General features: G+C 41.8%; 2 long non-coding RNA genes across 2 annotated transcripts; both read right to left on the reverse strand.

The window, feature by feature from the left end:
• Window positions 1-13,620: 13,620 nt before the first annotated feature.
• LOC309340323 lies at window positions 13,621-17,881 on the reverse strand. Its single transcript, XR_014155934.1, has 2 exons — window positions 15,264-17,881; window positions 13,621-15,078 (listed from the first exon to the last, which is right to left on the reverse strand). It is a non-coding gene; the product is annotated as an uncharacterized lncRNA (long non-coding RNA).
• An 830-nt stretch (window positions 17,882-18,711) lies between these two features.
• On the reverse strand, window positions 18,712-22,598 carry LOC309340329. The gene is made up of 2 exons (XR_014155939.1): window positions 22,463-22,598; window positions 18,712-19,166 (listed from the first exon to the last, which is right to left on the reverse strand). It is a non-coding gene; the product is annotated as an uncharacterized lncRNA (long non-coding RNA).
• Between the last annotated feature and the right edge of the window lie 98 nt (window positions 22,599-22,696).

The raw sequence follows: 22,696 nt of genomic DNA on the forward strand, positions 1-22,696 counted from the left end.
GATGTTTTGGGACTACAACTCCCATCATCCCTAGCTAACAGGACCAGTGGTCAGGGATGGTGGAAATTGTAATCTCAAACAATCTGGAGGGCTGACTTTGCCTATGCCTGGCGTATATGAGCATCTCGTACGGTATTTTGATTTTTGAGATCTAGAACCCATATTGTAGGAGTGGGGGTGTTTTTCAGCCTGAGGGTGGTATTCCTGCATCAGTAACCTTCCATGGACCACATGTCCATCAGCAATGGGCAGGGCCAGAGGCAGGAAGTGGGAGTGACTAAATGTGAGTGGTTTCTTTGTCCCATGTAGCGGCAACCTGAGACCTGCGTAGCACCAAGTATAGCCGGGGGGGGTGGTGCCAGTCTTTTAGGGTCTGTGGGGCATGTTTCTAAACCAGAGAAACTGCCATAGGAACCACACATACCACAACCAAACACACAGTGCAACCGATTCTGTTGGCTATGATAGAATGCTTCTTTCAAGTCCCCATTTCAGCAGAGGGAAGGGGAGGAGAGACCCTTGCAGGCACAAGGGAAGGTCTCTGTGGGCGTGAGATCCCTGTAGGACAGTCTAATCCAATTAAGCCTGCCATCTCCTCTGCTCTTATCTCAAGACTCTGACTAAAAGCAGACTTTGTGGCCTTGGTATCAAGACAGTTTCCTCTCCTTTCACCGTTTAGTTCGCCATCCAGTCTGATGAAGGGTTTGGTGAATTCAAAAGCCTGGTCGCTTCTTTTGTGACGTTTTGGCTGGTCCTAATAAAGAAATATTGCCCAGCTGTGGGTTTTGAAATTATAATGCATGGAAACCAAAACTGTGGAGCAGAGCTTTGAAATGAAATTGTGCTTATGATCTTTCTCGGCGGTGACCTAGAAATAATTTCTCCTGACTTGCGGAGATGAAATGTTATGGACATCTTGTCCTTGTGAGTGGCAGGGCTGCAACTGCTAAAATTCCCAGGCCTCTGAGAAATAAATGAATATATAACCACTGCAAAAGTCTAGACAAAATTGTTTTAGTTACCAGTAAACATCCATTTATCTCCACGGTTGGTTCAGGAGAAATTTAATTTTAATTTAATTAACTCTATGCATAAAATATGCATTTCAAAAATAATTCTGTTGACAGTGGACTGTATCCAACAAAGTCATAGTCAGAGTAGATGCACTGAAATTAATTAACCCGAGTTAGGCCTGGGAATCTTGTCCATTAGGTTAACTGGGTTTACTCTGAGTAGGATTAGCCTTTAATACAACCCATCACTATATATTATGAATAATGCAATGTTCCAGTAAATAATTCTGCATCTGTCTCAAAGGTAACAAAGTTTTACCTGGAAGTGAATCATATTTATTTATTTATTTATTGCTGAATTACCCCAAATCTAACGTTTTCAGCAATCTCATCTTTTTACTTGCTGTGCCTCTTAAGCACAAAACCAAGAGTAGACATTTTCACCTTGAGCCAAAGCAATGTAAGTCACATCACCCTGGATGAGGATCCAACAAACTGCACAACTCAAAGGGGCTTGGTCTGTCTTGAACAACACCTGCTCAGGCTACATAGCAAACTTCTTCTGAAAGCATGAGGAATTTCAGAAGCAGCTTGTAATGTAGCCTATGGGAGTGCCATTCAAAAAGGGAAAACCTGGAAAACACCAATTACAAGCATGTTAAATTTGCTTCAGTTACTAATACTAAGAGGGCAGCTTCAAATGTTCCACTTGCCACAAGTGAAGTATCAATTCTTACTTCCATGGGGTTTGTTTTGCAGACCTTCTGCCACAACGACAAGGTCATTATCTTCTTAAGTCTGCTTTGGGTTTCTTTGCTCATTTCTTGACTTTGCTCATTTCTTGAGTGCTACTAATGAGGACACAGAGAGTTTTTTGTGCTTTCTTCCTCCTCATAAATGACAAAGGCACTTTCTACACAAGAAACTTTGCCATTCTATCTCTGCACACTGCTAAGCTGCTTAAATCCCACAAAAGTGAACTGTGGTACAGCAGCTGGCAGCAAGAAGTAGGGCTGGAGACAGCCAAGTTCCAATATCCACCAAGCAAGGGTACTCATTGGCTGAGCTCGTATCAGTCCCTCCCTCTCAGCTTAACTACCTTATTTATTTATTTAACATCAAGGTTTACACCCTGCCCTTCAGTCAAATTATCAGGCCATCTTAAAATGAAATATTACAATGAAATATTAAAACTGAAATTGAAAAACAGTAAATCCATAAAAGCTACATTAAAAAAAACAAAACAAACCAGAGTAATAGGGAAAGGAAAAATAAAAGTGTAAAAGCCTGGGTAAACCATAAGGTTGGGGAGAGCATTCCACATCCAGGATGCCAGCACTGGAGAAAATAATAATAATCCCTTTGCTGGGTACCTCAGGCTGGAGAAAAGAGTCTCCAAGCAGGCAAACGTGGAGAATCTGGTCCTAAGCCATAAAGGTCTCTCAGGGTAGTTGTGAGGATGAAAAGCACTGGGAGAAATATATATGCCCCCATGAATTCCTTCAAGGAATGACAGAATAAGAAGGAAACAAATTCTACAACCCCACCCAACAAGGACCTTAGCTCTCTCCCTATACTTTTTTATTCTCTTTGATTCGTCTTGCAGTTCATTGTCAGCTGACGTTATCCCCCAGCCACTGGCCTTCTGAGCTGCTTGCGTCTAACCTAAGGCTGCCAGATGTGCCTGTTTCCCAGGGACAGCCCCCAGATTTACAAATCAGTCCCCATACAAAATCCATTGAAGTTGAAAAGTGTCCCTGGATTCATTGAAAAAAATCTGGTAACCTTACTCTAACCCCACCTCACTGCTTCTGGGAAACCTCTCATTGGCTGGTAGTACTTGTCCCTGAGTGTCTCTTTGCCTGGTAGTGCTGGTTTCTGAGTGCAGAATGACACCTCTTGTCTGCTGCTGCTGCAGGGTGTGAACGCTTATATCAGGCATAGGCAAACTCGGCCCTCCAGATGTTTTGGGACTACAACTCCCATCATCCCTAGCTAACAGGACCAGTGGTCAGGGATGATGGAAATTGTAGTCTCAAAAGATCTGGAGGGCTGACTTTGCCTATGCCTGGCTTATATGAGCATCTCGTATTTTGATTTTTGAGATCTAGAATCCATATTGTAGGAGTGGGGGGTGTTTTTCAGCCTGAAGATGATATTCCTGCATAGGTAACATTCCATGGGCCACATGTCCATCAGCGATGGGCAGGGCCAGAGGCGAAAAGTGGGAGTGACCAGAGGCAAATGTGAGTGGTTTCTTTGTCCCATGTAGCGGCAACCTGAGACCTGCGTAGCACCTAGTATAGCGGGGGGTTGCCAATCTTTTGGGGTCTGTGGGGCACGTTTCTAAACCAGAGAAACTGCCATAGGAACCACACATACCACAACCAAACACATAGTGCAGCCGATTCTGTTGGCTATCATAGAATGCTTCTTTCAATTCCTCATTTCAGCAGAGGGAAGGAGGGGAGGAGAAACCCTTGCAGGCACAAGGGAAGGTCTAAATGCAGACTTTGTGGCCTTGGTATCAAGATAGTTTCCTCTCCTTTCGCCATTTTGTTTGCCATCCAGTCTGATGAAGGGTTTGGTGAATTCAAAAGCCTGGTTGCTTCTTTTGTGACGTTTTGGCTGGTCCTAATAAATAAATATTGCCCAGCTGTGGGTTTTGAAATTATAATACATGAAAACCAAAACTGCGGAGTTTTTAAATGAAATCGAGCTTATGATCTTTCTCGGCAGTGACCTAGAAATAATTTCTCCTGACTTGCGGAGATGAAATGTTATGGACATCTTGTCCTCGTGAGTGGCAGGGCTGCAACTGCTAAAATTCCCAGACCTCTGAGAAATAAATGAATATATAACCACTGCCAAAGTCTAGACAAAATTGTTTTAGTTACCAGTAAACATCCATTTATCTCCACGGTTGGTTCAGGAGAAATTTAATTTTAATTTAATTAACTCTATGCATAAAATATGCATTTCAAAAATAATTCCAACAAAGTCATAGTCAGAGTAGATGCACTGAAATTAATTAACCCGAGTTAGACCTGGGAATCTTGTCCATTAGGTTAACTGGGTTTACTCTGAGTAGGATTAGCATTTAATACAACCCATCACTATATATTATGAATAATGCAATGTTCCAGTAAATAATTCTGCATCTGTCTCAAAGGTAACAAAGTTTTACCTGGAAGTGAATTATATTTATTTATTTATTTGCTGAATTACCCCAAATCTAACGTTTTCAGCAATCTCATCTTTTTACTTGCTGTGTCTCTTAAGCACAAAACCAAGAGTAGACATTTTCACCTTGAGCCAAAACAATGTAAGTCACATCACCCTGGATGAGGATCCAACAAACTGCACAACTCAAAGGGGCTTGGGCTGTCTTGAACAACACCTGCTCAGGCTATATAGCAAACTTCTTCTGAAAGCATGAGGAATTTCAGAAGCAGCTTGTAATGTAGCCTATGGGAGTGCCATTCAAAAAGGGAAAACCTGGAAAACACCAATTACAAGCATGTTAAATTTGCTTCGGTTACTAATACTAAGAGGGCAGCTTCAAATGTTCCACTTGCCACAAGTGAAGTATCAATTCTTATTTCCATGGGTTTTTTTTGTTTTTTTGTTTTTTTGTTTGTTTTTTTTGCAGACCTTCTGCCACAATGACAAGGTCATTATCTTCTTAAGTCTGCTTTGGGTTTCTTTGCTCATTTCTCGACTGCATTCATGATCCCTTTCCATCTTGAGTGCTACCAATGAGGACACACAGATTTTTTTCGTGCTTTCTTCTTCCACATAAACGACAAAGGCACTTTCTACACAGAAACTTTGCCATCTCTCTCTGCACACTGCTAAGCTGCTTAAATCCCACAAAAGTGAACTGTGGTACAGCAGCTGGCAGCAAGAAGTAGGGCTGGAGACAGCCAAGTTCCAATATCCACCAAGCAAGGGTACTCATTGGCTGAGCTCGTATCAGTCCCTCCCTCTCAGCTTAACTACCTTATTTATTTATTTAACATCAAGGTTTACACCCTGCCCTTCAGTCAAATTATCAGGCCATCTTAAAATGAAATATTACAATGAAATATTAAAACTGAAATTGAAAAACAGTAAATCCATAAAAGCTACATTAAAAAAAAAAAATACAAACCAGAGTAATAGGGAAAGGAAAAATAAAAGTGTAAAAGCCTGGGTAAACCATAAGGTTGGGGAGAGCATTCCACATCCAGGATGCCAGCACTGGAGAAAATAATAATAATCCCTTTGCTGGGTACCTCAGGCTGGAGAAAAGAGTCTCCAAGCAGGCAAACGTGGAGAATCTGGTCCTAAGCCATAAAGGTCTCTCAGGGTAGTTGTGAGGATGAAAAGCACTGGGAGAAATATATATGCCCCCATGAATTCCTTCAAGGAATGACAGAATAAGAAGGAAACAAATTCTACAACCCCACCCAACAAGGTCCTTAGCTCTCTCCCTATACTTTTTTATTCTCTTTGATTCGTCTTGCAGTTCATTGTCAGCTGATGTTATCCCCCAGCCACTGGCCTTCTGAACTGCTTGCGTCTAACCTAAGGCTACCAGATGTGCCTGTTTCCCAGGGACAGCCCCCAGATTTACAAATCAGTCCCCATACAAAATCCATTGAAGTTGAAAAGTGTCCCTGGATTCATTGAAAAAAATCTGGTAACCTTACTCTAACCCCACCTCACTGCTTCTGGGAAACCTCTCATTGGCTGGTAGTACTTGTCCCTGAGTGTCTCTTTGCCTGGTAGTGCTGGTTTCTGAGTGCAGAATGACACCTCTTGTCTGCTGCTGCTGCAGGGTGTGAACGCTTATATCAGGCATAGGCAAACTCGGCCCTCCAGATGTTTTGGGACTACAACTCCCATCATCCCTAGCTAACAGGACCAGTGGTCAGGGATGATGGAAATTGTAGTCTCAAAAAGATCTGGAGGGCTGACTTTGCCTATGCCTGGCTTATATTAGCATCTCGTATTTTGATTTTTGAGATCTAGAATCCATATTGTAGGAGTGGGGGGTGTTTTTCAGCCTGAAAATGATATTCCTGCATAGGTAACATTCCATGGGCCACATGTCCATCAGCGATGGGCAGGGCCAGAGGCGAAAAGTGGGAGTGACCAGAGGCAAATGTGAGTGGTTTCTTTGCCCCATGTAGCGGCAACCTGAGACCTGCGTAGCACCTAGTATAGCGGGGGGTTGCCAATCTTTTGGGGTCTGTGGGGCACGTTTCTAAACCAGAGAAACTGCCATAGGAACCACACATACCACAACCAAACACATAGTGCAGCCGATTCTGTTGGCTATCATAGAATGCTTCTTTCAATTCCTCATTTCAGCAGAGGGAAGGAGGGGAGGAGAAACCCTTGCAGGCGCAAGGGAAGGTCTAAATGCAGACTTTGTGGCCTTGGTATCAAGATAGTTTCCTCTCCTTTCGCCATTTTGTTTGCCATCCAGTCTGATGAAGGGTTTGGTGAATTCAAAAGCCTGGTTGCTTCTTTTGTGATGTTTTGGCTGGTCCTAATAAATAAATATTGCCCAGCTGTGGGTTTTGAAATTATAATACATGGAAACCAAAACTGCGGAGTTTTTAAATGAAATTGAGCTTATGATCTTTCTCGGCAGTGACCTAGAAATAATTTCTCCTGACTTGCGGAGATGAAATGTTATGGACATCTTGTCCTCGTGAGTGGCAGGGCTGCAACTGCTAAAATTCCCAGACCTCTGAGAAATAAATGAATATATAACCACTGCCAAAGTCTAGACAAAATTGTTTTAGTTACCAGTAAACATCCATTTATCTCCACGGTTGGTTCAGGAGAAATTTAATTTTAATTTAATTAACTCTATGCATAAAATATGCATTTCAAAAATAATTCCAACAAAGTCATAGTCAGAGTAGATGCACTGAAATTAATTAACCCGAGTTAGACCTGGGAATCTTGTCCATTAGGTTAACTGGGTTTACTCTGAGTAGGATTAGCATTTAATACAACCCATCACTATATATTATGAATAATGCAATGTTCCAGTAAATAATTCTGCATCTGTCTCAAAGGTAACAAAGTTTTACCTGGAAGTGAATTATATTTATTTATTTATTTGCTGAATTACCCCAAATCTAACGTTTTCAGCAATCTCATCTTTTTACTTGCTGTGCCTCTTAAGCACAAAACCAAGAGTAGACATTTTCACCTTGACCCAAAGCAATGTACCGTAAGTCACATCACCCTGGATGAGGATCCAACAAACTGCACAACTCAAAGGGGCTTGGTCTGTCTTGAACAACACCTGCTCAGGCTACATAGCAAACTTCTTCTGAAAGCATGAGGAATTTCAGAAGCAGCTTGTAATGTAGCCTATGGGAGTGCCATTCAAAAAGGGAAAACCTGGAAAACACCAATTACAAGCATGTTAAATTTACTTCGGTTACTAATACTAAGAGGGCAGCTTCAAATGTTCCACTTGCCACAAGTGAAGTATCAATTCTTACTTCCATGGGGTTTGTTTTGCAGACCTTCTGCCACAACGACAAGGTCATTATCTTCTTAAGTCTGCTTTGGGTTTCTTTGCTCATTTCTTGACTTTGCTCATTTCTTGAGTGCTACTAATGAGGACACAGAGAGTTTTTTGTGCTTTCTTCCTCCTCATAAACGACAAAGGCACTTTCTACACAAGAAACTTTGCCATTCTATCTCTGCACACTGCTAAGCTGCTTAAATCCCACAAAAGTGAACTGTGGTACAGCAGCTGGCAGCAAGAAGTAGGGCTGGAGACAGCCAAGTTCCAATATCCACCAAGCAAGGGTACTCATTGGCTGAGCTCGTATCAGTCCCTCCCTCTCAGCTTAACTACCTTATTTATTTATTTAACATCAAGGTTTACACCCTGCCCTTCAGTCAAATTATCAGGCCATCTTAAAATGAAATATTACAATGAAATATTAAAACTGAAATTGAAAAACAGTTAATCCATAAAAGCTACATTTAAAAAAAAAAAAATACAAACCAGAGTAATAGGGAAAGGAAAAATAAAAGTGTAAAAGCCTGGGTAAACCATAAGGTTGGGGAGAGCATTCCACATCCAGGATGCCAGCACTGGAGAAAATAATAATAATCCCTTTGCTGGGTACCTCAGGCTGGAGAAAAGAGTCTCCAAGCAGGCAAACGTGGAGAATCTGGTCCTAAGCCATAAAGGTCTCTCAGGGTAGTTGTGAGGATGAAAAGCACTGGGAGAAATATATATGCCCCCATGAATTCCTTCAAGGAATGACAGAATAAGAAGGAAACAAATTCTACAACCCCACCCAACAAGGACCTTAGCTCTCTCCCTATACTATTTTATTCTCTTTGATTCGTCTTGCAGTTCATTGTCAGCTGACGTTATCCCCCAGCCACTGGCCTTCTGAGCTGCTTGCGTCTAACCTAAGGCTGCCAGATGTCCCCGTTTCCCAGGGACAGCCCCCAGATTTACAAATCAGTCCCCATACAAAATCCATTGAAGTTGAAAAGTGTCCCTGGATTCATTGAAAAAAATCTGGTAACCTTACTCTAACCCCACCTCACTCTTTCTGGGAAACCTCTCATTGGCTGGTAGTACTTGTCCCTGAGTGTCTCTTTGCCTGGTAGTGCTAGTTTCTGAGTGCAGAATGACACCACTTGTCTGCTCCTGCAAGACACATGCTGTTGACCCATATAAAGACCGACCTTGCAGAGTGTGGTGTATAAATAAATAAAACACCCAGTGTATTAAATAGATAAATGAGCAAGCAAGCAGGGTCTTCTCTGATCCAGGCTCATATTGTGGTACTTCCATGCACTTCTATCACTCACAGTTGGCATTATGTAGAGCCTTGCTGGATTAGACCAAAGGCCTACGCAATCCAGCATCCTGTTCTCACGGTGACCGAGATGATGCCTATGGGAAGCCCACAAGCAAGACTTTAATGCAACAGCAGCATTCTCCCCACTTACGATTCCCAGAAATTGGTATACAGAGACGCATTGCATCCAGTTGTGGAGGTAGAACATAGAGCCATCATAGCCTTTGATAGCTAGTAGACGCTGTGGGTTAAACCACAGGGCCTAGGACTTGCTGATCAGAAAGTTGGCAGTTCACATCCCCGCGATGGGGTGAGCTCCCGTTGCTCAGTCCCTGTTCCTGCCAACCTAGCAGTTCGAAAGCATGCAGTGCAATTAGATAAATAGGTACCACTCCAGAGGGAAGGTAAATGGCGTTTCTGTGCACTGCTCTGGTTCGCCAGAAGCGACTTAGTCATGCTGGCCACATGACCAGGAAGCTGTACGCCAGCTCCCTTGGTCAGTAAAGCAAGATGAGCGCCGCAACCCCAGAGTTGTTCGCGGCTGCACCTAATGCTCAGGGGTCCATTTACTTTTACCTAGACACTGATAGCCTTATCCTCTATGAATTTGTCTTCACACACACACACACACACACACACACACACAAAATAGTATCTTAACCTATTATTGTGGGTTTTTTAAAAAAGTTTTCAATACTGCTGGTGCTGAAAGTAGTGACCAAAATAAAGTACATCCTCACCAGATGTTTCCACCATCACCTACCCAAGGTCTTAATTCTCCTTATTTCTCTTCCTGGGCATTGAATGGCACAGGAAGGAATCAGTTTTATCAGCAGGAACCATTCATATCTATTCTCTTTCCTTCAATTGTCACAAACTGCTTCTGTTGAGTTATTATGGCAGCTCATTCAAAACAAACACTACAATCGTTAATCCTGCAGGCAGTTAAAACTGCAATCTTCAAATGATAGGTTGCTCACTCTTCAGAAGCTCCACACAGAAAAGAAATCATAGTAAGCTACACTTTGGGGGGGGGGGAATTCCCTCTGTAATCTTCTATAATGTAACAGCCCCTTCCTGCTCCCCCCAGCCAATGCATGTGAAATCTGTGTTTTATGTGACTTAAATTAATGGAAAACTAATGCAGACAGACAAAGCTTTTTTGGCCTTAATTTGAGCCTGGACTTTGCAGGACACTCTTCAGTCCTGTCTACAATATAAACTTACATAGATTATATAACTTTAGCTGCCATTACATTCCAAGATTTGTTGCAAATCTCCAGTGTGAATCTTATTATTCATTGTATTTTTAAATGCCCTTTCTCTCATTTGGAAGCTTAGAACAGCATACAATTAAAATAAATTCTGGTTGTGAATACATAATTAAAATACAGTCTGGTTATATTAAAAAAATCTGGAAACAGGTACTGCAGGAGATGGATAAGTCCATGCACACAGATATTCCCTGTGATCCCAGTTTATGTTTGCTTTCCTTGTTTCCTGACCCAGTAACACACATCTGAAATAGCTATACAGTTGGTAGCTTCAAGACAGACCATAACAGAGAACGGGAAAGACACAAAACACTTGAATTCGGACATGTGGCATAAGAAACTATTATTTCTCTCTGTTTCTGAAAAGCTCACACATCATCTAAAACACAGTGTTTATAATGGTTCAAATGGAGGAGGTTTAGACCTAGTACATTGAGTGCAAGGGCATATGATAGTAACGGAGAGTGGCCAAAGCACCAGACAGTTAAAGTCACGTGCTAAAGACATTTGGGGAGAAAGACCATTTGAAGGTGTTTCCAAGCCAGGATGGATGAGCTGCAGTGCTTGGTCTTAGAGATATTGTTGGCGTAATGGAAGTCTGGTGGAAGGGAGAGAACCAGTGGGGCATGGCTATCTCTGGATACAAATTCTGTAGGAAGAACAGGGAAAGGCATACTGGAGGTGGTGTCCTCAATTTCATTAATTTAATACGCAACACTGGATTGTTTCTGCTACACTATTTCTGTTTTTGACTGCCATTCCTTTCCCTAGGCTAGTTGGGGGGTGGTTCTTACTTGTGTTTCAGTAGTGAGTGCCTTTGGCTTTGAGGTTTGCAGTCTGTTGTGTCTGTTATCGCATCATATCAAGCTGTCTTTGCCACAATCCTTTTCCTTTTGCACTAAAAACACCTGTCCCGATTCAGCAAGGGAGAAGCATGGATGTGGAGACCGTTGATGCTTGCAGGTTCCCTAGTGAATCAGTAGCCAAAGTGCAAGTACAGTGGTACCTCGGGTTACAGACACTTCAGGTTACAGACTCTTCTAACCCAGAAATAGTACCTCAGGTTAAGAACTTTGCTTCAGGATGAGAACAGAAATTGTGCGGCGGCAGCGGGAGCCCCATTAGCTAAAGTGGTACCTCAGGTTAAGAACAGTTTCAGGTTAAGAATGGACCTCCGGAACGAATTAAGTTCTTAACCTGAGGTACCACTGTAACACATTTGGATGTGATTGTGGACATATAGGTCAAAGAATAATATGCCAACATGGTTAATGAGGCAAATCAAAGATGCTATTAGAGGCAAGAGATGTTCCTTCAGAAAATGGAAATTTTGTCCAAATGAGAACAAAAAAGGAACACAGGCTTTGGCAAAAGACACGCAAGAAGATGGTAACAGATGCAAAAACCCACACAGAGCCCATTGCTAAAAACATAAATGCCACAGGACTTTTTTTTTGCAGCCAGAACTCACCAGAATTCAGTTCCGGCTCCTCTCAAATGGGCACCATTGCCATTCTAAGAGAACAAGGGAGGCATTTGTGTTGAGTTCCGGCACCTCTTTTTATAGAAAAATAGTGCTGAATACCAGTACCACCACACACATACATAGGAGACTGGCTAGAGGGGCAGTTAAAACCTTTTTATGACAAGGAAGTCAAAGGTGTGCTAAATGAGGAACATAAGATTGCAGATAATTCTTTTTGATCCTCTTCACAGAAGATGTAGGTCCTGTGTCTTAAACTTTCTCAAGAAGGGGATCTGAGGAACTGAGGCAAATGGAGGTGACAAAGTCAGGGTCAAGGAACCTGCAGCTGTCCAAATGTTTGGGTTCATTTTCCACAGTCCCTAATCATTTGCAATGCTGGTTGTAGCTGATGGGAGCTGGAGCCCAGAAGCTTCAAGAGGACATACAGAGTTCTCATCTCTGTTTTAAAGTGCTGTGTTTGAATAAAAAGCAGTTTAGATCTAAAATAAACACTTTCTCATAATTGGTGTATGCTTTAACACGCCATATAAGTTTCCAGTCCAAATACCTTTATTACGTTTGGATCAGTACATTTCTAGGTCTCTACTCCAAGGTGTCAATCACTTGCATAACATGTAGCTATCATTCACCCTGCTCACAGCTTTCCTGATTTTCTGCATGGCAGGACAGACATATTGGCTGAACTGTATTCTGCCAGTTCCAAAGCAAGCAATTTAACTCTAGGCAGAGATAGCACATTATTTGGAAGACACAGCTTAAGATATATGACTGCTGCAATATAATGTTGGCTTTTAAAATCTCAAAATGAATAAATACCTTTGTTCACTTTTCTATTCCTTTATGCTTTTGCTATTAGGAATAAATATTAGGGGCCGACTATTTGCACAGACAGTTTTGTGTGTCTAAAAAGATAATGTTCCCTGCAGAGCACTCAAATTGTATGGGTATTCCCTTGATGTTAAAAGTGAGCAATAAATCTAGTGACAGGGACAGTTGCCATCTTAGCCCAGTTCAGCCCATTTTTGGTAGCTTGGAGACAAAAGCCATCATTCAAAGAAATATACCAGCTCTTTGCCCAAGGACTTGTCCACATTCACTTGCCTTTTTATGAGGTGATCCACAAGCAATACCATTTCCTCTGTTTCCAATTCAGGTCATCCCATATATGTAGCTGGAAGTGCACCGCCCCATGTACAAGGAAAGACAGATGTATCAGCAGACTTGGGGTAATCCTGAGGTTCGCATGGGTACAATAATCTTCAGAAAACAATCCTAAGGCATGGAAGAAACCTCAAAATGTCCAACAAGGACTAAGTGGCCACAAAATTCTGAATGATGGTGAAAAAAACAGACAACCAGTTGTCTGGAAATAAGAAAAGCAAAGGAAACATAGGCAGATGCCTTATACTTCCGTCTAGCTCAGAACAGTATTGTTTATGTAGCGGCTTTCCAAGGTTTCATAACTTTATTTCTAGATGGGCTAGACTGTCTCACCTTCTTTTCTTTTTTTGATAGCTCAGAGTTTTGCAACCTGTTCAGCGGCACCAATGAAGGCTAGGCTGGTGACTCTCCACCCTAGTGGACCAGCCTCCACTGATTCTAATTGGGGAGTAGGAGAAATAAAGGTTGGAAACAATGCAACAGACTAAGATTCTAGAATTCAGCAATAGCCATTCATTGTTTATAGTCATGTTTCAAAGGTATCCTCTCAGTTAACAATATATACTAATAACTTGGGGGCCCCTCCGCTGCAGGATGCCCTAATTTTTTGCACACTTCATATACCTATAAATCCACCACTACCCCCACTCCCTGCTGATGTGCGTGGCTGTTTCCTATGCACGTTCATGAGTCTGGAGTGGCCTCACCCACCACTGGCATGGCCTCCCAGAGGTTAGCTAGCACTGCACTGGAGAGAAAACCCTCACCTTTTTGTGAGGGTGATTAAGCCTCACAGGAGAAAGTCATTGTTAAGTTGTGGGTGAACATATCAGACGACACAGCAATTTTTCAAACAGCTCTTGTTTATTCACAGGCCAGAACAGAACTGAACAGCAAACAGCTCAGCTGGCCTGCTTTTATAGGCAGCCGGCTGTCAACATTGTAGCAACAACAACCCAGGGTTTCCTGCCTAAAATAACTGATGTGGACCTGAGTGAAAACTATCTACACGATACTCCTGGTGGCCAGGGTGAGAACTTCAATACATAACAGTCATGGTAGTGATGGACAAATGGGACGGAGAACTATCCTCCCTCTGGGCTATGTTTCCTCCTTTGTGGACGAAGGCAAGTGTTTAAACACTCTCAGCTTGTAGAACCATCTAACTTTCTCAGATCATACCTCAGTCCATTGACCCAGCTTGGCAGAAAGGTGGGATATAAATACATTACATAAACAATAAATAAAACAAATAATCCTACTTGCCTTATATCTGGTACAGTATTGCATATGATGCTCTGCTTCTGGTAAGATAAAGGCCTACTAGTCAGACATTGGACTTATTTCAAATCCTGTCTGATACAACTACCTTATCTAATGCTTACTTCACACATCTTTTTACAAATTCTTATCAGTATTAGCCAGCTTATTTTTAGGAGTCAACACACGCAGCAAAGTACCTTTAATATGTTCTCTTAAAATCTTCCCCTCAAAGTTCCCCTTTGCTCCGCAGGTCAATTTGTACACAAAACTCCAAGCCATCAAGTATAACACATGCATACACAAACATACACACACACACACACACACAAAATAATGGAAACTACTCTGGAAATTTCTATATTTCAGACATTGCAAGATCATGGAGGTTCTAGGATTAAAAGCATATTTTCAAACATCACACAAGGAACTTGTGCTTCTGGTTGAACTTGTCCTTCTGATTGACCTCGGAGTATGATGGCATTAGCCCTGGTGTAGTGGCGACATGGAGTACCAGGACCACAGGAACAACCTGAAAGTAATAGACAAATGAACTGTTTATTCAGTTCTCCAAACACACTGATAACTTATTTTTAACCTAGTTTGATGCTTGGAATGCTTAGGATGCTAGAAGGCAAGCTATTCAGACATTGTTCCTGCAAATCAACTCACAAGGACATTGCTAGAGAATTTAGCTCCCTGCTGATTCAGAGGTAAGCATCAGTCCCCTACCCCCACTGCTCGTTCCTAACAGTGACCTACTTTGTATCTGCCATACTCAGCCTTTGTTGTTTGATGGGGGTGGGGAAGATAGATGTCAAGGAAATTGCAAGACACACATTCCCAGGCAGCTACTGGCAATTTTCTTTTTATTACCTTGAGCGCTCTTTTTACAAAGAGGTTAGCGCTAACAGTTCAGAAGGAAAGCATTGTCTCGACAACTAGTCTGTATCCTGTGTCAAGCCAACATCTTACAAACAGCTCAAATGGTCCATACATCAAGTGATGCAGAAACCCATTTGCAAGTTAGTGCGATCTTTTCACTTTTCAGAAGAAGGGGAGACAGAGAAGGGGAGAAGGGAGAAGGGGAAGACAGAGGACGAGATGGTTGGACAGTGTTCTCGAAGCTACAAACATGAGCCTGACTAAACTGTGGGAGGCAGGAGAAGACAGGAGTGCCTGGCGTGCTCTGGTCCATGGGGTCACGAAGAGTCGGACACGACTAAACGACTAAACAACAACAAGAGTCCAGAGCATAAACCTAAATGTCTCTAACTCTTGACACACCTGTTAATCTTTAACATGTTTGCTATTTTCAGCAATTGTTAGAATATTCATAATGTTGTTATCAGCTTTAGGGGACTTCTAAGTTGGAAACGAGGAATTAGCAATAAGGAATGAGGCTCAGTGGTAGAATATATGTTTTGTATCTCCTTTTCCCTTCTGTATTGTAGTTTCTCTGAAACATCCAGGCCGGGCGGCTGTCAAAGGCAAAATACGAAGCTAGACTAATCATTGTTCTAGCCTAGGAAGGTTGTTCTTATTACAGGACGCATCTGACTGGAAACTCAGCAGCAGCAGTCGGCAAGGATGTAGCTGTATTGCATTTCATTTCTGCCAGGAAATTCAATCCTAAACATCTACTTGGAAATAAGCCCCACGTGATTCAATTTAACTTGTATCCACACCATCCTTGGGACTAGCAGTGTGCTGTATTTTTGTGGGTGTGGAGGGGAGAATCATTTTAATGTGTTATATGTGGAACTGAGTTAAATGACTTCTCACGGAGGAATGAAGAGTTGACTCACCGTTTATACGGCTTTTGTTCACATTGACACTATTATTCATAGCAACTGAGATATTAAAATTACTAAATCTGTTGCCAGGTTTTCCACTGAGCATCACAGCTGCCAAAGAGGGTTTTCATGCTCTATAGAACACATTCTATTGTGCAAAAAGATATTTGTAGCATTGTCCTCTAGCAGCTGCAGTAGGCAGCGTATTCAGAAAGGCTAGACAACTTCAGGATCAAAGGCTCCTACACTGGAAAGTCTCCTACCTCTGTAGCTAGCAAAATATCTAACTGGAAAAATGCAGAGTTATTTTTATTTGACTGTTCTACTTCTCAAAACAACAAACAAACAAACAATCAAACAAGTGTACAGTAATCAAGAACTACCTTTATTTTTAATGAAATGTTTTTCTCAGCCATGTAAATGGAAAATAAAACAGGCCATTTATTAATTGTCCTTTACCTCTCCCCCCCCCCCCGAACATTACTTTAAATCTTCAGGTGTAATTACTGCAATCAGTTCAGGAACATTTCAGAGAATCAGCTTGTGGGGAGGAACAATAATTGAAGCAGTAAACATGCTGTGGCTTCTGATAAGAGCTCCACGACTGTTTTCTACAGAGAAAAGACTTTGCCGCTTGCCTCTGATAATTTTCTTCATCCTTTTGTTGGTTTCCTAGTACAGTCTGTACATTGTTGGGTTTCTTCTCCATTCCACCCTGTATCAGTGTAATGCTAGTGGCAGGGATAAAATTAGCCCCCCAAACTAAATAATAACCTATGTTTTTAAAAGGGGTTCTACATGTTACCTATTGTGAAGAAAATAGTCTACAGTGATTGGAAAACAATTAATAAATTCACAGCAGGGCAATACATTCATTAGGACCTACTAAAATATTGCTTACTACTTTGTGGCATTTTACTTGGGTCATTTAAAATGTGTTGCCTTTATTAATTATTATTATCGTTCAAGATTATTTTATTAATTAGGAGAGCAGGCCTTTTCTGTGGTAGTTTCTTGATTGTGGAATGTCTCCCCAATGCAGCTCACCTAGTGCTGTCTTTGTCATACAGTATTTCTGGTGCCAAGTAAAGACATTTTTCCAGACATTTGGACAGCACTGATTATCAGGCTTTTGGTGGTCTTGTGTGGATGGAGGGAGTATTTTGTACTGTCTTGGATTACTTTTTCTTTGACTGAACATGGTTGGCATTTTGTGTTTGTGTTATTTTATTGAATTTGTTATGGATTTTAGTATTGTAAATAGCTTCTGGATGTGTGAAGCGATATATAAATATAATAAACTAATTATTGTTGCAGAATTATGGACAAGGATCATTATGGACAAAGATCATTATGAACAAAGACAAACTGATTGTTATTTCGCTTAATTCTGGAGACACTTGTAAACCACAATGTTGGAAAATTAGTCAGAGAAAGCCCTGCTCGGTGGTACAGCTGATATGAGGTTACCTACATGATAAAATGGAAAAATAAGAACTGTGCCAATTGCAAGACATTCAGCACAGATGAGTGTATTTCCTTTGCAAATCTTGCATTTTGTTGTTTAATTCTAGCCAAATACGGCCATGCTGTCCCTTGCCAGATGCCACTACTCTCATCTACTTGCTTTAGCAGTAATGCTATTTCCAGTGAGATCAAAGTATTAGAAAAATAAGTAAACTTCATTCTCTGAGTAATGAAGTGATAAAATGCATTCAGACTGAATGGATTCCAGTGACATAATTTCAGAAACATCTCTTTTCTAAATGGACCAGGCAATTCATTGATGATTAATTGTAACCAATGGTATTACAGCAATGTTAAGAGCCAGCAACGTTTTATATTTATATTTGTATTACTTTTTAAACTATATAATCAGTGATCAACCATTGCTGCTGTTGTTTTTAATCCGTTAAATATCATTCTAAGTTATTGTCTGTGCAGAGGATAGAGTGTGGGACAGTAATGTCCTGTGTGCCATGAGAAGTAAAGGCTGCAATCCAAAGGACACCCCATTTAAGAGGCTGCCTGTTGCCTCTCTGCAATAATTACTGTTGGATAATTCAGTCACTGCCACTGGAGACAGCATGCAAAATACCACCCATGGAGGAGGGTGCTCCCTTGAATTGGAATTAGTCACTGTTCTGGGTTTTACATATTTTAAGGCAGATAATATATCCCCTGACAACATAAAATTCTGGAATTTCCTAGGGAGCTTGAGTAAAATGTTTCTCCAATTTTAATATGGAAATAATCCCACAACTGTTTCAGCTATCAGTATAGGATTTTCCTTGTGCAATGGAACCGTCTTCCTTTTATCCTCCCGCCATCTATTCCTCCAACCCTCCAAAGCAGATATGGGAATGGTGCGGGGCATGCAGGGGAGGAGAGGGGGAAGTCACACTGCACTGGTGGGAATCTTTGTGATGGATTCCTGTGGCACAAAAAATTTGTTGAACATGGTCCTCACCTTCCCTTCTTACTCCCAGGCACTTCTTTGTGGGAGAATTTGGAACTGTAGGGCAGGGATAGGGAACCTGTGGCCCTCCAAATGGGACTATGACTCCCAGCATTCTTGACCATGCAGGCTGGGGCTAATGAGAGGTGGAGTCAACCACATTCAAAGCCCAACAGGTTTCCTGTGCCTGCTGTAGAAGGAAATTTCACTACCTTGTCAGCAGAACCAGGACCTCATCTCCTCTTTCTCCTTCTGCCTCCCTCTCTAGGATAGGATGCCACTGGTGGATTGTGAACTTTGATTCTGTTCATCTGCCCTAAGCCAAGCATGGACTGGATGGCAGATAATACCTGGTCTGTATTGACCACATCCTAAGGCATCCTATTTATTTATCTTCTGCACACAAAAAGATTTGGTAGAGCTCATGTCTGAAAATGAGTTTATTTTAACAAACCTGTATTTAAAATAGTTTTTTCTTCTTCTTATTCTGGAACAATTTCTTCAGTAGAAACGGATGTGCACTGAGGATGGGAACTCTGAAATTCCAGCTAAATGTTAAGCACAGCTGAGCAAGAATAAAAACATTTTGCCATACGATTTTCTGCTGTCACAACTTGGCATCTAAAATGTCTCCACAGCAATAGACAATACATTTTTTCACACTTGCATAGTATCTGAACGGGATTCATTTTTTGTCGACTGGCAACGTGTCAAAGAGAAAATAGCACAAGCATTTCTCTGCTCAGAGTTTCTGAGGGGTTTAGAGCTGTGCAGCTTCCCCAGTGAGCTGTAAGATATATCCTTTGAGACAGTGCCATATGGGAAAAGAATGAAAAACTTCTGATGTTGTTATTGCAGAGTTGTATGAAACCAACAGCTGGGGATGAGGAAGAGAGACAGCTGTTTGTTATTCTGAAGCATTTGCTTTCCTTACCAAAGAGTTCAATGTTAGTTTTAATTTTACTTGTAAATAATCTCTGGCTTTCCTTTTCCATGGTTAAATCATTGATCTTATGTGAACGATAGATTTCAGAAAGAAGGAAGTATCCAGTCTCTTCATGCCAAATGCAGTCAACAGACCCTACTTAAGATATAAATAGAACTAAACTAGGTGGGGTTTCTGGCCACCAGGACAACATTAAAACTCTCTAAGGGATTTTTTGTTGTGCTGATTTCAATTAACTAGCACAGTGATTCCCAAGTGAGGGGGGAAGGCCTCATGTTTTGAAGGGATACCATTACAGCACGTTCCAAGTATTGTAAACACAGCATACATATTCATCTAATGCATTTTTACATATGATAAACCAGAGACAGTGAACCTTTGGCCCTTCAGATGTTCATGGACTCCAGCCCTCATCAGCGTCAGCCACCATGGCCAGTGCTCAGGGAGGGTGAGAACTGTAGTCCCGCATGATTGTGATAAACCATGGCTTATCACAATGGGAGTGAGCCTTGGGGAGCCTAAGCGGAGAAGACTAGGAGCTGGTGCTTTTGTTTTTTATTTACCAGAGCTCAATGATGTCCAAATCCTAAACTGTAACTAATTTTAAATACAGTTGTTGAAACAAGCCAGTTTCATAACCCATGGCATGAAGTTGGCTAGTTTCAAACAAAGCATAGCTGAGATTAAGGAGAGTTTGTGCCAAGCTATGGTGCCCTGCTCTGTTTCAGGGCTTACTGCTGGCAAGCTATCTGCCTGGAGGGCACAGCTGGGACCTCTGCTGTTCTGGAGTCCCTTTCCCCAGCAGTGTTCCTCTGCTAGCAAAGGGGCTTTTACTCACATCCTAACCCACTCAGGCATTAACATCTGGGTAGAAGTAGGACCACACTCTTAGACTGCAATCAGGAGGCCTGGCTTCATAGACTACAGTATAGTATAAACTTAACTTTTATATACACTGGGGAACCTAAAAGACTGTGTGTCTTGCTTTATTGTGATACTGTATTTGCTTTATTGTGGTGGTTTGGAACCAAACCCACAATATCTCTGAGGTATGTATGTATTGGTCCCAAGCTAAAACGGGGTTTGTACACCAGTGCAGTAACAGGACAATAGCACCCAGTTTGGCTTGAGTGTTAGGTGAAAACTGGGCCTCTGGAAGTATTGAGACTTCTTGGTGCTTATTGAATATCCCTGATGAGCACACATCCCTCTCCGTTCCTGTGAGCTGGGGAATGGCAAGGGTTCCAGCACACCTGACTGTTGTGCTGGGCCTTAGTATGAAATCAAAACCTCACCCCACCTTCTTGAGCTTCCCCGCAAACTTGGGCTCGTCTACCAGTCAAACTTTTGAGGAATCCTATGTTTGTAGCACAATTTATAACTTTAATCTCTTGGAATAAAGCTCAACAGACATCTAGAAGAAAAAGGAAGGTCTGGAGAAGAACACTTTTGACGCAGTGTTATTAAAGAGAAAGATACTTATCTAAGAAAATTCCAGTTATTACCATTTACATTTAACAGGAAACATGCAAACAGTACTAATATAGTAATCTTGGGAAACTTTCAGTGAAGCAAGACATTCTTGAAAGCTCTATTGGAAAAAGCAATGAAAGCAAAATAAATATAAATGAATGTGACAGGCTATGCAAGGAGAATGCTCATTAGCATTTGTAAAGGTCAGGCCTGGTTCCCAACATGGATTAAAAGCACTATTCCTCAACTTAATCCTCAACAGGTAAAAGGAACTGAGACTTGCAGCGATATCCCTTTGGAAATATGTTGCTGCATAAAACGTATTTGATTAGAATAAAAGGGCAGAATAAGTGTTTCCAGTCTCAGCTATATCATTTTCATTCAACTACCATCCAGCTGCGATCCCATCTATACAACTCTAAGACTGCAATTCTATGCATATTTTCCTGAGTGTACGCCCCATTGAACACAGTGGGATTTACTTGTGAACGAACATGCATAGGAGTACCCTATAAGCATAGTATTATAAAACTTACTAGGTGCAGCAAACAACATTTCATTTGAAGTTCACCTGAACTGAAAAATGATCACACACTCTGTTTCAGTATAAAAACACAGGCAAAAAATATAATTTGAGTCGAAACGAAAATCTGGTTTCCGAAACCAGATTAAGGTGCACAAAAACTCAGGAGTGTAACACAGTAACATCTAGCAACCCCAAGCAAAAGTGGGCTGCCAATAAGTTTTGTTTACTAGAACCATTTTTGCTAGTACACTGTCAACCCAGGCCTGCTGTTGGGGAAAGAAGGTCTATGTCCCACAAGCTCTGAAGAGACTGTCCTCCCACTTCAGGAAAGGTGCTCTTCTGTCATTGACTGAAGTAATGTAAAGGAGTGTAAAGGTACCCCTGCCCGTACGGGCCAGTCGTGTCCAACTCTAGGGTTGCGTGCTCATCTCGCTCAAGAGGCCAGGAGCCAGCGCTGTCCGGAGACACTTCCAGGTCATGTGGCCAGCATGACTAAGCAGCATCTGGCGAGCCAGCACCAGCGCTGCACACGGAAACGCCGTTTACCTTCCCGCTAGAAAGTGGTCCCTATTTATCTACTTGCACTTAGGGGTGCTTTCGAACTGCTAGGTGGGCAGGAGCTGGGACTGAACGACGGGAGCTCACCCTGCCGCGGGGATTCGAACCGCCGACCTTGCGATCAGCAAGTCCTAGGCACTGAGGTTTTACCCACAGCGCCACCCGCGTCCGTAAAGGAGTGTGGGGTGGGGCAAAAGTAATAAATGCTTCAGAAGAGAAAGGCATGTTGGATAAAGAGAAACTTAAGAATCTGCTTTAGTTGGGCTTTCTCATGTCTTCTGCATGGAAAGGATCCCAATGTCTCTTTAGAAGCTGCAGAAGTGGTTTTTGGGTAGCACGATTAGTGTGGCCACACTGGGTACCCATTGCAGGCAGCACCACAATGCTGTAGAATGGAGCGTGAGAGGCAGGGGAAGGGCAAAATTTTTAGCGATATACAGGGAGCTGCTGAAATTTTGAGAGCCCAAATTCTGCCAATGGATGTTGACAATGATTAAGGCAACACCACTATACTACTAGTTTCTACCACAGGCATCAAACTATTCCTGCTACTAATATTAACACGACTAAGGGCTTCAGCATAGTTATATAAACGGGGAAAAGCTGTTGGCTGAAAATAGCTGTTACTCTGGAAAACAAAGTTTTGCAGTGTAATCTTAGGCATGCTTACACAGAAGTAAATTCCACAGCGTGGATGGGACTGTTTCCTACATAAGTAATGCACAGGATTGCAGCTGCAGAAACTGAAGAGTGAGATTTGATTCCTTCCTATTCTGGAGCCATAAAACTGAGAATAAATCACGATGCTTTACACGAATGTTGAGTCCTTGTGTTTTCAACAGGGGATCTCAAATCCTGATACAGCTTTTCTGACGCAAACATTACGGGGGCACATATCAAGCTT

This window comes from Podarcis erhardii, assembly GCF_964252035.2.
Source record: "Podarcis erhardii genome assembly, chromosome: 4".
NCBI classification, from domain to species: Eukaryota; Metazoa; Chordata; class Lepidosauria; order Squamata; family Lacertidae; genus Podarcis; species Podarcis erhardii.